The 16,926-nt window shown below is 54.6% G+C and overlaps 1 protein-coding gene across 4 annotated transcripts in view; it reads right to left on the minus strand.

The window, feature by feature from the left end:
- The window catches only part of SLC6A6 (solute carrier family 6 member 6), a 79,427-nt gene that overhangs the window by 39,638 nt on the left and 22,863 nt on the right, over nt 1–16,926 (minus strand). The window contains exon 1 of one of the 4 annotated variants that reach the window (XM_059663702.1): nt 8,427–8,477. The exons of the other annotated variants lie outside the window; for them this stretch is intronic. The gene's annotated coding sequence lies outside the window, so the exon portion shown is untranslated. Of the gene's footprint in view, nt 1–8,426; nt 8,478–16,926 lie in introns of those variants that run through there. 4 annotated transcript variants of the gene reach the window in all.

Genomic DNA, 16,926 nt, shown 5'->3' on the forward strand with positions numbered 1-16,926 from the left:
ACCCCATCCTGCACCTGCAGGCAGATAAGCACGAAGCCACCCCTGGCCTGGCATCACCTCTGCCAAATATGACACACCCAGGCACCTCTAAGGCACCGCCAAATAACACCTGCCTGAATTTTCTAGAAATGGATACTATTTCTCAATTTCGGATTTGCGTAGGAAACGACGGCTTCCATTTCACTCATGAGCCAGCACAGTGCCTGGTGCACGGGAGAGGCCTGCGCCAACTGTTTAAGGAATGGATAAACACCGAATGAATGAGGAATGGGGTTTCAGCCTGGAATGGAAACAATATTTGAAAATGGGGTTTCCATCAAAGTATGGAGAATGGATGTTTATGAAAGATATTTGCAATTCACCAGCCACATCCCTACAGCATAAAAAAGCAGGGGTTTGCCCTGGTGAGGATTATGTAAGAACGCCAGTTAATCTCCCTGGTTCACCGCTCTCCATCCGTTCTCTGGCTTGCCCCGACCCCTGTGTCATCCAGGTCCCCTGTCCTCTGACTCCTGATGGGTTTGGCAATGGAAGGCCCCAAAGGAGGTCAAATCCCTAAGCCTCCAGGAGCTGTTTGTGGCCACTCTCAGCCCACCCCCTGCCTGGACCCCATTCTAGAGGACATCTGCCTCCAGCCAGGGTGGAGCCTCTTCTTTCGGCGCCTCGTCTGGAGTTCTCACTCTCCCTGGTAGCTCAGCCTTGAGGGCAAGAGTATCATGAGTCCCAGCCTGGGGAGAGAGGGTGCCTTCAAGGGTTTACCCCTCTGTGGCAGAGCACCACAGAAGACATGCACTGAGGACCAGCACCAGCGGGCCTGCCCACCCCTCTCTGAGCCTGTTTCTCCACCTGCAGAATGAAAAGGATAATGGCAAAGGCGACCGGCTCGGAGCCAAGCAGCCTGGGCCACGACTTGTCTTCATGATCCAAATTGGTGGCCAACACTGAAAATAGCAGATTTCAGAGAAAAGTCAAGATTTCTAGGTTCTCGTGAAAAACTGGAAGCTCGGACCATGTTTAGCTCACACTCCTTTTGGCAACCATCAGCAGGACCAGGTGTGGCCCCCTCACATGGGCACCCCTGGGCCAGCTCACCAAGCTCACAGGACATCTTCAGTGGGCATCTCAGTCTGTCTTGTCAAACTGCTTGGCACTACCTGAAAATGTCTTGACTCATGTCCTTGCTTCCTTGTTAACTGCCTCCTCCTCAACTAGAGTTGTGCCTCCATAGGGACAAGGACCCATCTGCCCAGAGCCGGTCGTCAAACAAGGACTGTGGGGTAGATGGTTCCCAGAGTGGGATCTGCAAGCAGTTGGTACTAAGTATGAACCCCAGCTCGGCCACTTCCCAAGCACTGGTCTCGGCAAGTCACCGGGCCTCAGAGCCTTGCATTCCATGCTGCTTGGCCCAGAAAGCCATCCAAGGCAGAGCAAGGTGGAGGCGGGGCTGCCCGAGGACCTGGGTGTGTAGAGGGGACGTGTTGGCCTGGCACCAGAAGCTAGGCCCACAGGGGCCGTGCTCTGAGGAGCAGAGGCACAAAAGCATAACAGAACCCCTGTTTCCCCCACACCTCCTTCCTCTCCCTGGCTCGGGGTGGGGGACCCCAATTGTTTTGCTATCTGGTGGTGAGCAGACCAAGAAAAGGCTTCCTGGAGCCGCCGGGCGGCTGGCTGAGCCCTTCCTCTGTCTCCCAGAGACAGACTGGTGGCGGCATCCGCACGGCCTTTCTTTGCCCTGCTCCCTCGGGGCGACGCGGGGGTTCAGCCGGGCGTATGGCTACTGTAAAAATAGCCTGAGCAGCCAGCATTGTTCCAGTGTTAATTTGTGCAACCCCCGATGGTTATCTGAGCGACCCATTGTGGGCTGGCTGGATGGGAGCATAATTGGAGGATGTGGGACTCAACTCCCTCCTAGTGAAGATGTTTTTCAAGGAATGACCCCTGAGCCTCCAAGAAAGGTTGGTTCCGCCCTCTTGGACTCTCCTTGGTTCTCAGAGCTGGAAGGCACTTCACAAGGTCAGCCAGATGGAGGGGGCAGTGGCCAGCTTCTGCTCACATAGGCAGCTGAGACTGACAAAGCTCTTTCCTACTGGGAGCTGGGGTCGGCTTCCCATGGCTACCCTGAGGGTCCTGGCTCTGTCCTCAGGGCCCAGACCCACTTGCCACACTGGCACTCAGAGCACATTCTAGAAACATGGGGTAGCAACAAGTTCCCTGAGACCTTCTCTGCTCCAGGCTCTGGTTTCCTACAAGGCTAGGCCTCCAGGCCCCTCTCCACACTCAGGACCGCATCTTTCCGACCCCCATGGGTGAGCCTGGATGGGGGTAGGGCCTGAATGGGGCAGAGCTGGGGCCTGTCATGTGCCTGGTATGGTGGTGGCTTCCCTGATGCTCATTCCCAGGGTGCATCCCGAGATGTGTTCCTCCTTCACCATCACCTGTCCCACCTGTGGCTGCTGCAATCACCTGCCCTTCGAGAACACAAGGCCAACAGCCCTGCCCCTGGCTCCCTCAGGCCAAGCCATCCGCCATGACCTCACCCAATGCTCACTCATGCCTGCAGCAGGACACACCCAGGTGCAAACACCCAAACACCCTTCATGGGGCTCATTCCAAGCCCCTCTGAGATGTCTGACCAGCCTGGTGCCTACAGAAAGCCCACAGCAGCAAGATGGTAGATTCTGCCTCTCATACATTCTTGGCATCCACCTACTTCTCTCCATCACCATGGCAACCACCATGCTCCAGGCCCCAATAGTCCTTGTAGGGCATGGAAGTCAGCCTCCTCACAGGCCTGCCTGCTGATAATCTGCCCACCCCCCCAACCCCCCAATCTATTCTCAACTCCGCAGCTAAAGGCAACTTGTGAAGTACACTCAGATCACAATGCCCTCCCGCCCAACCCTCCACCATTCCCCCAAGGAAACACCAGCTCCTCCCCAAGGCCTAGTGGGGCTCCCAGTGCAGGCCCCTTCTGGGGACACTCGCCCCATAGAACATCTTTAGTTCCTCCCCCTCAGGCTCACCCCTTGCATGGATGCTCCAGGCCCTCTAGTGATAGCCTGGCCCCTGCAGGAATCAAAGCTCGAGCTCTGGCCTAGAAGCTGACAGTCACTTCTTGTCTGGGTGACCTCAGGCAAGTTGTTCAACCTCTCCAGTCCTCAGTGTCCTTATCTGTAAAGTGGGGGTAACAGTACTCACCTCTCGGGGATGCTGTGAGGACTGAATAAGAGAGGTGCACAGAAAGTGCTTACAGCAGTCCATGGCATGTGGCAAGGACTCCTTAAATAGTAGCTGCTAGTATTACTGTTGTTAGGACTGCTATAATTATTATCAGGTCCAACCTGACCTTGGGGTCAGTCCTACTCAGGGTGAAATCAGCAAAGCTCCGAGAGGCCAAGTGACACTCCCAAGGTCATAAAACTAGTTGTGACAGTGACCATCACGAGCCCAAATTCTTGGCTCTGCTTCTGCTGTCCCTCTGCCAGCCCAGCCTGGTCTCAGCTGACACTCAGGGAGGCCCACTAATTCTCCATCACCCCCCAGCCCACCCCGTGACTCAGCGGGTAGGAACGGGCTCCCTCCACAGGTGTCCCAGCAGGCGCTGCCGTGCTGGCCGGTGGCGAGAGCTGTTTTCCTTGGCGCCAGGCCCATGGCTATTTTGTAGCTAAGGTGATACCTAATTCCCCATTTTAAGAGCTTCCTCTTTGATTATTACAGCTATAGGCAATTAGAGCGGGCTCTGATACAGAGGCTCCAAGATGAAGGCGCCCTCCTCGCCCAGCCGAAAGCTCCTTGTCTCTGTTCCAGGGGCTGCAGCCAGAACTGGCTGTGCCCTTAGGCTGGTGTGAGGATCACCTGGCCAGCTCTGGCACGTACTGGACAGATTCAACCTGGTGGCGGCGACACTGGATTTAGAAGAGGTTCCTTGGCTCCCCCTGATTGAAAACTACAGGGACTTACTCTGTGTTGAGCTGACTGAAAACAGTTTTCTATTCTCTCTTCAAAGACCCTTTAGTGTAGAGGGGCTTTCGATTTCATAGATGGGGAAGCGGAGGCTCAAACAGGGACGGGGATTCAAGCCAGAATCCCCACCTTGGTCTGGAGCAAAGCTCAGGGAGGAGGAGGCCTCTGCACTATTTGCAGATGGGGACACTGAGGCAGAGGTACAGAGGGAGCGCAGAGCAGGGCTGGGGACCGGACGTCCTGCCTGCCTCCAGTGCCCTCCCACCCCCTCTGGCCCCAGGTGCCCACGGGCCAGCTACCTGGGCCTTGAATTGAGTTGCAGATGCGGCCGTGGCCGTCTCCTCCGGCATCTGCCACCTGAATCCAAGGATTTGGGAAAAGCCCCCCTGCAGAGCCTGAACCTTCTCGAGTGAACAGTCCCCAGAACAATGACTTACATCTCTCACTGTCACTGACTTAACCACTCAGGAGCTTCTACCATGGGTTTTAAATAAGAGGACACACACACACACTCCCAGAGGGCCTACCACGTGGCTGGCCTCTAAGACCGAATGAACAGTTGCTATTTCTCAGCAAACCTCTGGGGGTTAGGCAAGCAGCTCCCAGCACCCCAGAACTGGGGAAGGAGGACACCTGGATGACAGGCTCATTTTACAAGTGGGAAAACCCGAGGCCCGAGTAGCCCCCTGCCTGTTGGGCTGTAGAAGGAAGCCCACTGCTTATCTGTCCCCTTATCTGCCCTCCTTTTCAGCCTCCCTATCCACACCAGAGCCGGTGTTCTGGGCTCACTGAGGTCATGACTATGCTGTGTGACCTGGGGCAAGTGACAACCTTCCCTGTGCCTCAGTTTCCTCCCTGATTCAAAAAAGAAGAGGGTGAAAATAAAACTCACCTCTCAGGGATTAAATAGGATGATGCCTATAAAGTTTTCAGCATTAGGTACTGGTACATACGAAGTGATTAATAAATATTAGCTATTATTGAAGAAAACAGCCGACCACATTGGGACTTTATTACACCGCGTGGCAGACATGGTATCCTGAGTGCTTAAAAAAGAAAAGGGAACAGAAAGCGGCCGCATTTATTGGCCACTGACTGCACACGTTTACTCAGCACTGTGCCAAGGCTTTGCAAGCATTTCCTTAGGCCCTCAATGGGGCTGCTACCATCTCTGTCTTGACGATGAGGTGCAAAGAGGCGAAGTCGCCTGCCCAGGGTCACACAGCAAGTAAAAGGCCCCGGAGCTTCAAATGGCTCCCAGGTCTATCGTGGCTTCCAGTGTCCATGCAACCCCTTGGCTTTAGCAAAGTCACAAAGTGAAATCGGGCCCGGTGCCTTTAAGCCAACTTCAAGCCACTAGACTGGGCTGACAAGTAAGGGAAGTAGGCAAGGGCAAACAGGGAAATGAGGGAACACATGGCAGAGACGGGGCAGGGTCTGGGGATCTGGGGACCTGGGGAGCAGTCAGTGCCCAGGCCACAGGGATGAGCTGGGAGGGCTGATGAAACCCATGGACTAAGGCAGAATGGACAGTGCTACGGACCGATGCTTCCTCTAGTGAACAGGGTCTCCCACATTTCTCTCCTGGATTTGAAGGGGCTCCTGTGAGCACTGTCTCCACAGATTCCAGGCAATGGACCGGCTCAGCGAGGAGGGCTGGGGTCAGTGAGTAACACCATCTGCCACATACCATCCCAGCCAACAAAGCATGTAACAATTAAGCACCCTGAATTGTGTTAAGAGCACTATTTCACCTTCTACCGAGGATAGCTGTTTTTGAAAAGGAGAAATTAAAGTGTGTGTTTTTTTCTTTTCTTATAAAGGTACATCTTTAAACAATTTAATCATTTGATCGAGCCACGTGATCTGTATCTGTTTATCTTGTATTATTTATTCTTAACTCGGGCTAACTCAGGTGTGATAAGCTCAAGGCCTCTAAGCTCAAAGACCTCCAGGGGCCTGGCAAGCGAAGGACAGGAGTCCAGTGGGGAGGCCACAGGGAAGAGCAGGGACTGCAGCAAAAGGGAGCCCAGCCACAGGTCGCTCTTCTCAGCTCCAGCTACTGGGATTGGGACCCACCGGGGCCAGCTCCTCCGATTTCTCAAGAGAGGTTGAAATCGGAGGTGTGTGGGCATACAAACTTTCCAATTCCTAAGACACTGTGTGGGCCAAAGAGAAACACAGTTTGCTATCTTTGGTCATATCATTGCCCCGGGTCACCCAAGGCGGCCACAGCAAAGGACAATCTGATCAGCCCAGCCTCATAGGCCCGATGGCTCGCCCCAGTGAGGTCATCCAGGAAGCCTGGCATTGTTTTGCCCGGAACAAAGCCGAAACAATGAGTGACAACATTCTGGTCCTAGTGAAAGTGAATTGTTTGGGGAATTGTTTTCAGCATGACATCTCTGGGGACAGGGCTTGTTCTCCACCTGGGCTCAGTGTCCGTGGGCAAGGTCCTCCCCTCCCCTAATCGAACTGCAACCTCCCACCCCATAAAAGTTCAGGTCACCCTCAGAGACCCCCTCCCCACCTCCGCTGAGAGCACCTGCCTGGCTCGGGCTCAGCCTTCAGCTTCAGAAACATTTACTTCTCCCCAAGCCACACGAAGCCTCCCCTTTCACGGATCAGGAAGCGGAGACTCTGAGAAGGGGTGGGTCTGGCCCAGGTCACACAGCCACGAGGCGGTGGGCCGGGATTTGCACCCAAATTCTGACTCCACACCATCCTGGGGGCAAGTGTGAGCTCTACACAGGGCCCACCAGAGCAGGTCATGCTTCTTGGTCTGAGGTTTGCAAAGGAAAATGTGGGCAGATATAGACAAATTTTGCCAAGAACCGGCCTCTGGGACAACGCCGGTAGGGAGCAGGGCAGGATGTGGGTCCGGTGTACTTCAGCCACCTTGTCCTCATCCCCACACAAAAACATTTACAGGTAAAAGGTCTGAGGACGGGGTTCAAATATTTTTCTTATCTCCTTGCAGATGGCAGGCCTTGACCCAAAGCCCAGAGACCACAGGCAGGCAGCAGAGATGAAACAGAGGACATGCAAACTGCAGGGGGCGGGGGGCGGGGCTGAGAAGGTCCTCCCCTCCCCCACAGAGCTGGGCCTAGAGAAGGGCAGAGGGGCCTGAGCAGTGTGGTTGGGCACCTCCCCCCGACCCCAGGCGAAGGTGAGGTGGGCACAATCATGCCCAAAACAGAGGTGACCCAGGCACCAGCCAAGCAAGTCATGGACTCAGGAAAGGAAAGTGGGCTAGGAGTCAGAAAGCTGGGCCTATTTCAGTTCCGTTGGGTCACGCAGGGCAGGTACTTCCCCTTTTCATCTCGGATATCCAGGGACAAGAACAGAGCGAGGGGGCTTCAGCAAGCAGTGCATGCTGGATAAACATTTACTGACAGCCTACCCTAGGTGCCAGGCACGGCTCTAGGAACTGGGGGTGTGGACATGAGCCCTGAGGAGCTGACATTCCAGGAGAGACGGACACTAAGCACAAACATGAGTTACGACCGGACCAGCACATAGACGACAACCAAGCGGGATGAGGTGTAGGTGATGGGGCAAGGGCGGGGCAGGGAAGGGAAGGGTGTGTCAGAGAGGCCCCTGTGAGGGGGTGACATTTCATAACGGCAGCCACTGAGGACTGGCTCTGGGCAGGCCCCATGCTTAGCCCATTCAGGCACCAACTCATTTATTCCTCTTAGAAGCCTGGACGAAGGACTGAGGCCCAGAGAGGTGAGCCACGTGCCCACAAGTCACGCACTGGGATTCATTCGCACCCAGACTATCGGCTCCAGGGTCTGTGCTTTTAACCATATTGAAGCCGAGATCTGCAAACGTCAGGGGGAATGGTGTTCTCAGAGCCGGGAACAGCGTGTGCAAAGAGGGCCACACTGGGCTTGGCAAAGGAACAGAGAAGGCCAGTGTGGGAACAGAGAAAAAGAGGGGGCAGGGCACGGGTGACCTGGAGAGGAGACAGAGTCTGGAGGCCAGGGTTAGGACCTAGATTTATTCCAAGGGTGGGCAGCCCCTGAGAGCCTTGCTCTGTCCCACTGAAGGCTTGGCACATTCAGCTAAAAGCCCCTACCTGTCCCTGACCACCTGGCCAACCCTCCCGGAGTCAGAGGGGATTTGAAGGCTCATGGTGGGCTTCTCCCTGTAAGCAGCTGCGAGTGGGGACTTGACAGTCCCGGGTAACGCAGAGCTGTCCAGCCTCTTCCTCGTGAGCCGAGCCCCTTGGGATGGGCTGAAGGTGGCTGCAAAGAGGCACCAGCCAAGGACGGGCAGGGGAACCCCCTCCCCTTAGCCCAGGGCCACAACACCAGGGACACAGAAAAGAAAACGTTCTTGAGCATCGTGTCTAGACCCCCTCACCCCTCCACAGGTGAGGGAAGAAGAGGGTCAGCCTTTGACGCCATTGGATCTCAGACAAGTCCGTTCCCTGCACTGAGCAGGCCCTTACTCACCGAGAGCTGGTCAGGAGGAATCGCCCGACTGACTGTCCCACGCTGACCGAGCACCTACTGCACAGCCGGCCCCTGCAGGGGGCACAGGGTCACCTGCATGCCCTCGAGGTGCTAATGTCCAGAGACAGGGGAGGGGCTTGTCTTGTCAAAGTAACAGAAATTATTCTGCCAGTTCATAAGGACCGGAGCACGCGTCTGAGTCAAGAGGGAATGAGAGAGGCTTCAAGGAGGAAGTCTCATGACACCGCCTGGCTGGGCCCCTCAGCCGGGCCCGCGCCACAGGAAGGCAGGGGTCCGGGAACAGGCAGGCCTCTCGGACCCTATCTGACGGGGTTCAGACCCCCAACGCCACTTAGATTCCCAGCACGCGCCGGGCGCCGCCGCCATCACCACCGCTTAGCCAAAGGAGAGGATGAGGTGGACGAGAAGGGCCGCCATGATGTCTGCTGGGCGCTTGGGGGCCTGTTTTCAGGCACCAGGCGGTGAGTCAGCAGGCAACAGCCTCCAGGCACTGACTCACCAGCCACAAGCCTGCCACTCTTCTCCCCGTCAGCTTCCCCACCACCCCGGGGCCCCAGCCTGGTTTTGCCGGAAGTGAGGGCTGTGGGGGTGGGGCGGGGGGGTGGTCAGCCATGATCCTGAAGCGGGCTCTGCAGAACCCAGGATTATTTCTGGAGGCCACAAAAAGAGATTTGAGAAAAAAGAAAGGCTTGGTTTTCATTTCCTCAAACTTCCCCTTTTGAGCTGTAAGAACCCTAACACCACCTCCTCTCACTGGCTGTGAAAGCAAACAGAGAGCAGCCCCTCCCTCGCTGTATAGAAACTGGAGAGAGACAGGCCCTGGGTGGCAAGGCCAGCTAATGGCACGCCAGTGGCCCAGTGCCCACTCCCTGCCCAGCCACTCCCAGCCAACGCTACACCAGAGCTCTGTGGGGCTCACAGCTCCATGGAAACCGGCCACTCTTTGCTGTAGGGCCTTGGGCAAGTCACCTCTAGGGCTCCGTGTTACCCTTCGTAAGGCGGGCATGATACCCACCGATGGCCGCGAAAACTCCCAGCTCAGTAAGTGTTTGTAAACAAGCTCCCCGTTGGTTCTCGTTGTTCCGCTTTTAAACCTGTCTCTGCTCAGTGAGGAAGGACTTTGTCTAACTTCCTAGCTCCACCCTTACCTCACCCTAAGCTAGAAATTTAGCTCAAGGGCAGTTCGGTGCCTGCAGAATGAAACAGCCTGGGAGTCAGCAAAACCCGAGGTGATGGACCCACAAAGTCTGCGCCAGTGCCCCTGCTTCAGAGCGAAGGTGCTTTAGTCTGGACGACTGGTCAGTTACCTGGAAGTCAAGTTTCACGTGTCCTCCGCCATCTGGAGCCCACCCAAGACTCCCGGGACTACTAAACCACACCTTCGCTCATGCTGTTCCCTTAGCCGGGCACACTGTTCCCCACGTAACTCACGGCAATAATACCCAGGGCCAAGGCCGTGACATGCTTGGGCTCCGTGGGCCAGGCCACACTCATCAGCCCATCATGTCACTATCTGTTTGCTCTTCTGTTGCCCAGAGCCTGGCTCTGTGAATATTGGTCAAACAGAACATTTAGGGCTCAGGACTCTGGGGACACTCAATATAGGAGTAAATATCTTCTACCTTTTAGCTGTGAGGGCTCCTCGACCAGGATAACAGCAATGGCAGGCGTTGAGGACAAAGGCAGGGAGGTCCACAGACGAAGGATGGGCCCTATGTGCTCTCCGCTAGAGAGTGGAATGTGTTCCAGCATGCATCGGAGTTCCCTCCAAAGGGTATAAAACTCACATTACAGCCCACACCAGCGTCGGGTGAGCTTGAGGGAGGACAGGCATTTCTCAGCTGTGGTTTCCCCCACGTGCAGAATACCCTCCAGGGCGGCCCGGACAGCCCCATCTCCCTCAGGTTTTCATGTGCCACTGGTCCTCCTATGCCCTATTGCCACTGCTGGGCTTTTGCTGAGAACGGTGTGACAAATTCAAAGTTCTCCTTGGGAAACCTCCGTTTCTTCATCTGTAAAACCGTCCTTTGCTGAAGTTCCTGGGCTCTTGGGCAGAGTGGGTGAATGACCAAAATCCTCACATGTGCCTGAACATTGGCATCACCTGGGACTCTGGCCAAAATGACAGGTGCCTGGCCCGCCCCAAACCTACGAAATCTGAATTTTACTTAAAAGCTGTAAAACCAACCCCCAGACTCCCAGGGAATCTTAGAATCAGGTGAGGTTGGGAACGGGGATGCTAAAGAACTGGGCGACGCTTGGTAAGACATAAAACAAAAGCAACCTACACAGAGGACTTGGTGATGGATAATGCGAATACATGTGTGTGTGTGCGTGCGTGCGCATGTGTTACACGTGGACAATCTCCCCTGCTGAGCTCTGAGCAGCTGGGGACTGGGCCCTGCTCGGTTTCACTTCCTCAGCCCAGGAGGTCCTGCCCCCCCCCACCCCCCACCCCCACGAACCATTGGCACATAGGTTCTCCTATGCCCCATTGCCACTGCTCCTGACGGTTCCGCTGTGGTGGGCACTTTTGTCCCCAGTTTACCGACAAGGGAACTAAGGCTCAAAGAGGTGATAGGACCTGGCCCAAGGTTACCCAGTGAGTGGCAGAGCCAGAATATGAACCCAGGACAAGGCCAACACTCCCTTTATCTGCTTGGTCAAGTAAAAAGGAGCTTGAGAAACACAGGTGAGGGCTGTCAGGTGGACTGCTTGGGGCTCTGGGGCAGAGAGCTGAGTGGAGTATGTGGGATCCATGCATCACAGACCCACAGGCCCCCAACCCAGTGGGGAGAGGAGGAAGCCTCGGCCTGGCTCCAAAGTCTGGCGAGGCCCGGAGTCTAGCTGACTCAGGCAGCGTCTCCAAAGACAGGAACAAGGCACAAGTTATATCGCCTGGGACTTGGGGACGCCCCTGGCTGTCACCCCTACGGGGGAGGGGGGGTCACTTTTTCCCTAAAGTAGAGGCGGCAGGTATGGTCTTCCCAGAAGGAGAGACACCTGTCCCTAAAGTGCCAGCTACCCAACCACAGGAAAGGCCCCAGGAGGCCCCAGTGAGGCCCAGCTCTGCCAGTGACCACTGCTTGACCAAGGCCAGGCCTGCCCCTGTGGGCTGTGCTTTAGGCCAGGTGACCAGGAGATCCAGCAACACATACACACACACACACACACACACACAGCCCTCTCTCTTGAAGGCAACCAGCCCGGCAGAAGAAAATATACTCCTCAAATAAATCTGTGCCTCAGTTTCCTCTGAGGGTCATGGGGGTTAAATGAGCTAATATGTGTAGACCGCTTAAACAACACCTGGATAAAGTGTCAGATACCAAGCTGATGGCCAAATTCATATACTCTCCCTAGAGCTGTGGCAGCCTGGACTCCTAGGCAAGGCCATGCTGGGCACCACCAGGCCTACTGGCACTTTACAGGTCACCTCACATAGCCAGGACCAGGGCTCCAATGCAGGTCAGCCATCTCTGCAATGAGGCCGTCACCCTAACACTCACCCCAGTCTCCTCCCCGTTCCCCTTTCCCTTCTATTCCAACTTCCTCTCCCCTTCCTCAGTGGCAAGGATTTGGAAACCCTAGGGTTCCTCCTTCCCCCGTCCCCCCGTATATTGCTGACTGAGGGCAATGTGGGTGCCATGAGCTAGTGGCTTCCTGGAGATCTGAGCATGAATGTGGGAACCTCCTGTCACCTCCTCTACCTAGCCTTGGGGTGCAGTTGGAATAGCATCTCAGGCAGCTGCCCATGGCAGGACAGAGGGCAGGAAGAGGGGCAGGCAGCTAGACCAGGCCTGCAGCTCCCATACAAGGTATTGGGACCATTCTAGCCCTCAGGGCTGTGGCGCCTGCCAAGCTGGGGAGGTGGAAGTTTCGGGGACTGGGGCCTGGACTTGAGAGCAAACAAAGGCTTTGCTGTGAACACTGCTGGGAAAGGGGACTGCACAGCGGCCTCGCCAACCTGTAGGGACAACTGCAGACAAGCTACTTGGAGCAGAGCAGCCAATGAGCCTCCCTCCCTCCTTCCTTCCCACTGGTCACTCTGGGCAGCTGTGAAGAAAACCTTCAGGAGAGGAAGGTGCCCCCCATGATGGCTGCAGCTGCAGAAATCAGACTGTGACCCCTCAACTACTCCTGGCAGCCTCAAAACCTCAGAGGCCACTGAGTGCCTGAGACCCCTCACCAAGCCATCACTGAATGACACAGCAGCCCAGGACCCCATGCCCAGAGTTCACAGATAAGGAGACTGAAGCCTGCAAGGGGAAGGGTCTTGCCAGGAAGCTCTAGTCAGGCTGCTAGGGATCAAACCTGGCTCTGCTGTGTGACCTAGGGAGCCTGCTTACTATGCCTCAGTTTCCTCAGCAGAAAATGCAGCTGATAGTAGACCAGCCTCCCAGGGCAGAGGGGTGATCACATGAACTAACGCAAGTAAACCCCTCAGCACACAGCCAGGCACAGACAGGTGCATATTGAGATGTTATGCATGAGGGTGACCACCTATTCACACTGGAGCAAATCTCAGAGAAGTGCCTACTAGTAGGAAGGCAAGACAGCAGTGATCATTGTGGTTGCTCTCAGAGCATTCCAGAGCTTCCTCCCATGGCTGTCCAGTGTGCCAGGCCTCTGTCAACCTGGGTGAGCCTTCACCAGCTGCAAGTGCAAGGAGAAAGCCAAGGGCATTGAGTCAAGGCCTGGCTGGGAGGGGGAGGAGACTGCCTGGGCGGCGGGCGGGAGGGGGGGGGGGGCGCGGGGTACTGAAGATGTCATTTCTTTCACAACATTATAGTGAGAGCAGATGGTATCTTTTTAAAAATTGGTAAAATAAAAAGTTTACCAGCCCCAGGGTAGGCCATTCCACTCCTCAACCCAGATTTGTGTTTTGAATGTGTACTAGTTCGTGCACTAGTTCATGAAATGCAATGCCAATAATGTGCCCATTTTGCAGGTGGGGGAACTGAGGCCTAGGTATAAGAGTTTCCAATGTTTCAACTCTGGACTCCGCACGTCCAGTTCCCTTTCCAGCCTGCTCTGACTTTGGATGCTTAGGACCAGCTCAACACCTTACTTATTTGGGGAGCTCTTTTCCAGGCCCAGGGAAATTACAGCCCCAAATCCCACAGAGGTCCTTGACCCCAAGGGAATGCCCTTCCTGGTTTCCCAGTGACCCATGGTCAGTCAGTGCAGAGGCTGAGAGGCTCCATCAAGGAAGGATTTGAACAGACAGAGGGTCCCCCTGGTGGTCTGGGGTGGGCAACCTGGGCAAGCACTTTCCAGCACGGGGAGCCAGGACCTGCTCCAAGCTGGACGCCTCTGAGAAAGACCTTGTTCCCACCAGGCCCCCAGCAGGACCACTCGGGTTAGAACTCAGAGGGCTCCCCCGTTTGTCCCCTGCTCCCTCTCCCACCAGGCAGACTCCCTGAACACCGTTTCCTAGGTAACTAGAGCTGTTGGAGACCTCACACCTCTAAGCTTGAGTTATAGAAGCAAGCCCAAGGTGGCTCTCTAAGGGGACAGAGGCTCTGTGAGCAGCCAGGAACAGGTGGACAAGCAAAAGTGACGTGCCCCTGGGTAAGTCAAACGGGGTGCATCAGAGGCCTGTGAGGGTGCAGAAGATGCCCAGCACCTGGGCTCGGGGCCTCAGCATATCTGCTCATGAGGTCACAATGCCCCTTCCATCAAAGCCCAGGTGCCCAGAGACTGCCTTCTCCAGAAACATGCTGCTGACTGGGAATGTCCCTAAGCAGAACTAAAGCCAGAGAGATGGTTCCTAATCACAGAACTCACTGTCTCTATCCACCGTTGCCTGGGAGGTGAGGGCTTTCACGGCTCAGTGCATTTCCACAGGCGGCTCCCGGCAGGCCCAGGAATGCACATCCCTGCTCTTCTCATCTTCAAATGCCAACTTCTCCAGGAAGCCATTCCCTAACCATTCCCTGCCCCTCTCCCAGCTGAACGAGTAGCTCATTCCTCAGCTGCAATCCTCAAATCTTCCTCCTGTGGTCACATCTGCATCACAGGGTACTCTAGGGCAGGGGGTGGGCCCCCGCTCAGGAGGCAGCAAATGAGGAGGACCTGGACTGCTGTTGTTATAGCAACCACTGGTTCTTTTCCAGCTGTTCTTAAATCCTGGAAACAATAATTGCAGCTAACATTGTGTGCCTGGCACTTCGATGGGTACTCGGTATAATTCTAGCAAGTAGTAATTTTTTTTAATCATGCTAAATATTTTTATTTCTTTAAATTACTGATTATGGCTGCTCACTCTTCTCCTATAATTAGTCCAAGGTAATGAGACTTCATAGTACTTTCAGAATCTGATAGGATATAAGGCACACTTGGAATGCCTTAAATGAATGGAAAATCTTCCAAATACACGGCCAGTTACAGAGAGAAATGCCAGCTCCCTGGGTTAAGGACACATGTGTGCCAGGCTCAGTGTCTGGCATTTGGGTGCAGTGGTTTACCCAGTCCTTACCAATGACTCCATGAGATGACGGATCTTACCCTATGAGGTTCAAAGAGGTTGAGTGACTTGACCAAAGGTGTACAGCCAGGAAGAGACAAGGGCTCCAGAGTCCTGGTTTCTCGGCCACTGCACTGGGCTCTGGGACGTCTCCTGGCTTTTATTCCAGAAAGTCCCCCTATTCACCTGAGGCTGGCAGGGGTGTCATTGTGCAAATCAACCAGTTGGGTTAGAATCCACGTCTCATGATGGACCCAGATCACAGGTATTTCCCCATCTTCAAGGACTGGGCTGCAGCCAGTCTCCACCACAGAACGCAGCCACCCAAACATCCACTTAGCTGAGGCTTTGTCCTAAGTGCTCCACAAAGATCTTCCCATTTAATTATGTATACCTGCTGGGATGACTAATACTGGCCTCTCAGGCCAGGAAGAGCTTTTACCTATTAAGTTCAGCCTGCCCAGAGCAATTAAGCAGCTATGTGGCTAATCTCAAATAATTGATGCAAGGAGGGGTGGAATCTAGCGGTTCTGTCTCCAAGCCCAGGCCATGTTTGGAAATGTAACTGCCCGGGTCCACCTCACTCCCGCTCAGCCCTGAGAACATCCCCTACCTCCACACCTCCCCTGAGCTTTCTTTCCCTTACCCTGACCCTCCGGTAAAGTGGCCCGACCAGGACTTAATCAGTTTACTCATCCTATAGATAGCCAGCGATCTGGGAGCCTCCTTTTGCTGCTTGAGGGCAAGGATACCTGGAATTTAGGCCACAACTATAATTAGTTGAGAAATCGGTCCTTTTTAATTGACTCATCTATTTATTTGTTCAATCAGTTCCTACTGACGCCCAGATGGCCGAGTTCTAAATAATTCCTGCCCAATATTGTCACTGGAGAGGAGGGATCCTACTGGCCTCTCCAGCTTTGTTCTCTGAATTCCCCAACAGGCACCTCCCACACCCCTCGAGACTCTGTTCCCCAAGTACTCTTTGCCTAGTTCCACTTTTGCCTCTGCTGTGTCACCATAAAAGATTTTAGTTGGAACCTAACTCTGCCATTTGCCTGCTTAAGAAGTAGTGATCTCAGGAATGTCAATTCCCGCTGGGGCCTCAGTTGCATCATCACTGAAATGGGGCACCTCGCATTACACAAGGGAAGGCACAAGGAAGTGCCTCAGTGGAGGATTAGATTTGCTCTCAGGAGAAACAGTGTGGCCCTCAACAGGAAAAGATCAGCCACCTTTCTTGTCATGCAGTTAGTAAACACTAACTATACCCCTTTTCTCAGCTTCTCCCAGTGCTGAGAAAGGCAGACACAAACTGTTCTGTACAGCAGGGAAAATACCAAATAAACAGCTCAATTGGTGTTTTGTGTCAAACACGCAGCCAGTCCGCTGCCACGGCTGTCCCCTCCCAAGGTACTTTATATGCTTCTAAAACCACGTGAGTCAGCAAAACTAGGTTAGACATCTCATGAGAGTGGGTTTCCTCCTGGGACCTCTGGCTGAGCCCGTGATTCTCCTACAAGTGTGTTTGAGTGAGGGCTGGGCTTTGTTTTTTCTTCCTGAGCCAGTTGTCAAAACAACTAACCAGTCCTTACCTTTAAGGGCACCTGGAAGAATTAAGTAAGAACTTGTGGTTTTAGGCTGGTTCCCCAAAGTGAATCAATACCAACCACTCAGCAGGGCATCTGGGTTCAGCAGGCTAGACCACCCCATCCAGCCCCTCTCCCTTCCCCAGAAGGGAACACCCCCTTATGCATGGGGAGTACCCACTTCACACTTTCACTCTGCCCTGCCTTTTCATGGGTGGTTTCCCTACCAGTAAGGCCCTTCGGTCTTGTGCTCACCTGGCATGAGCCTAGTAGAGGCCTCTCGGAGAGTTTCTAAACTTTGTGTACCCAAAGCATCTTCGAGAGACCCTGCCAATGGACACCCGATTTGTCTCCCCTGGGAGTTCCCAGCCTGGACAGAGTGAGACTCATTCATCTCTGGGTCCCCAGGACCCGGCCAGGA

Source organism: Myotis daubentonii, chromosome 14 (assembly GCF_963259705.1).
Source record: "Myotis daubentonii chromosome 14, mMyoDau2.1, whole genome shotgun sequence".
In the NCBI taxonomy this organism is placed as follows: Eukaryota; Metazoa; Chordata; class Mammalia; order Chiroptera; family Vespertilionidae; genus Myotis; species Myotis daubentonii.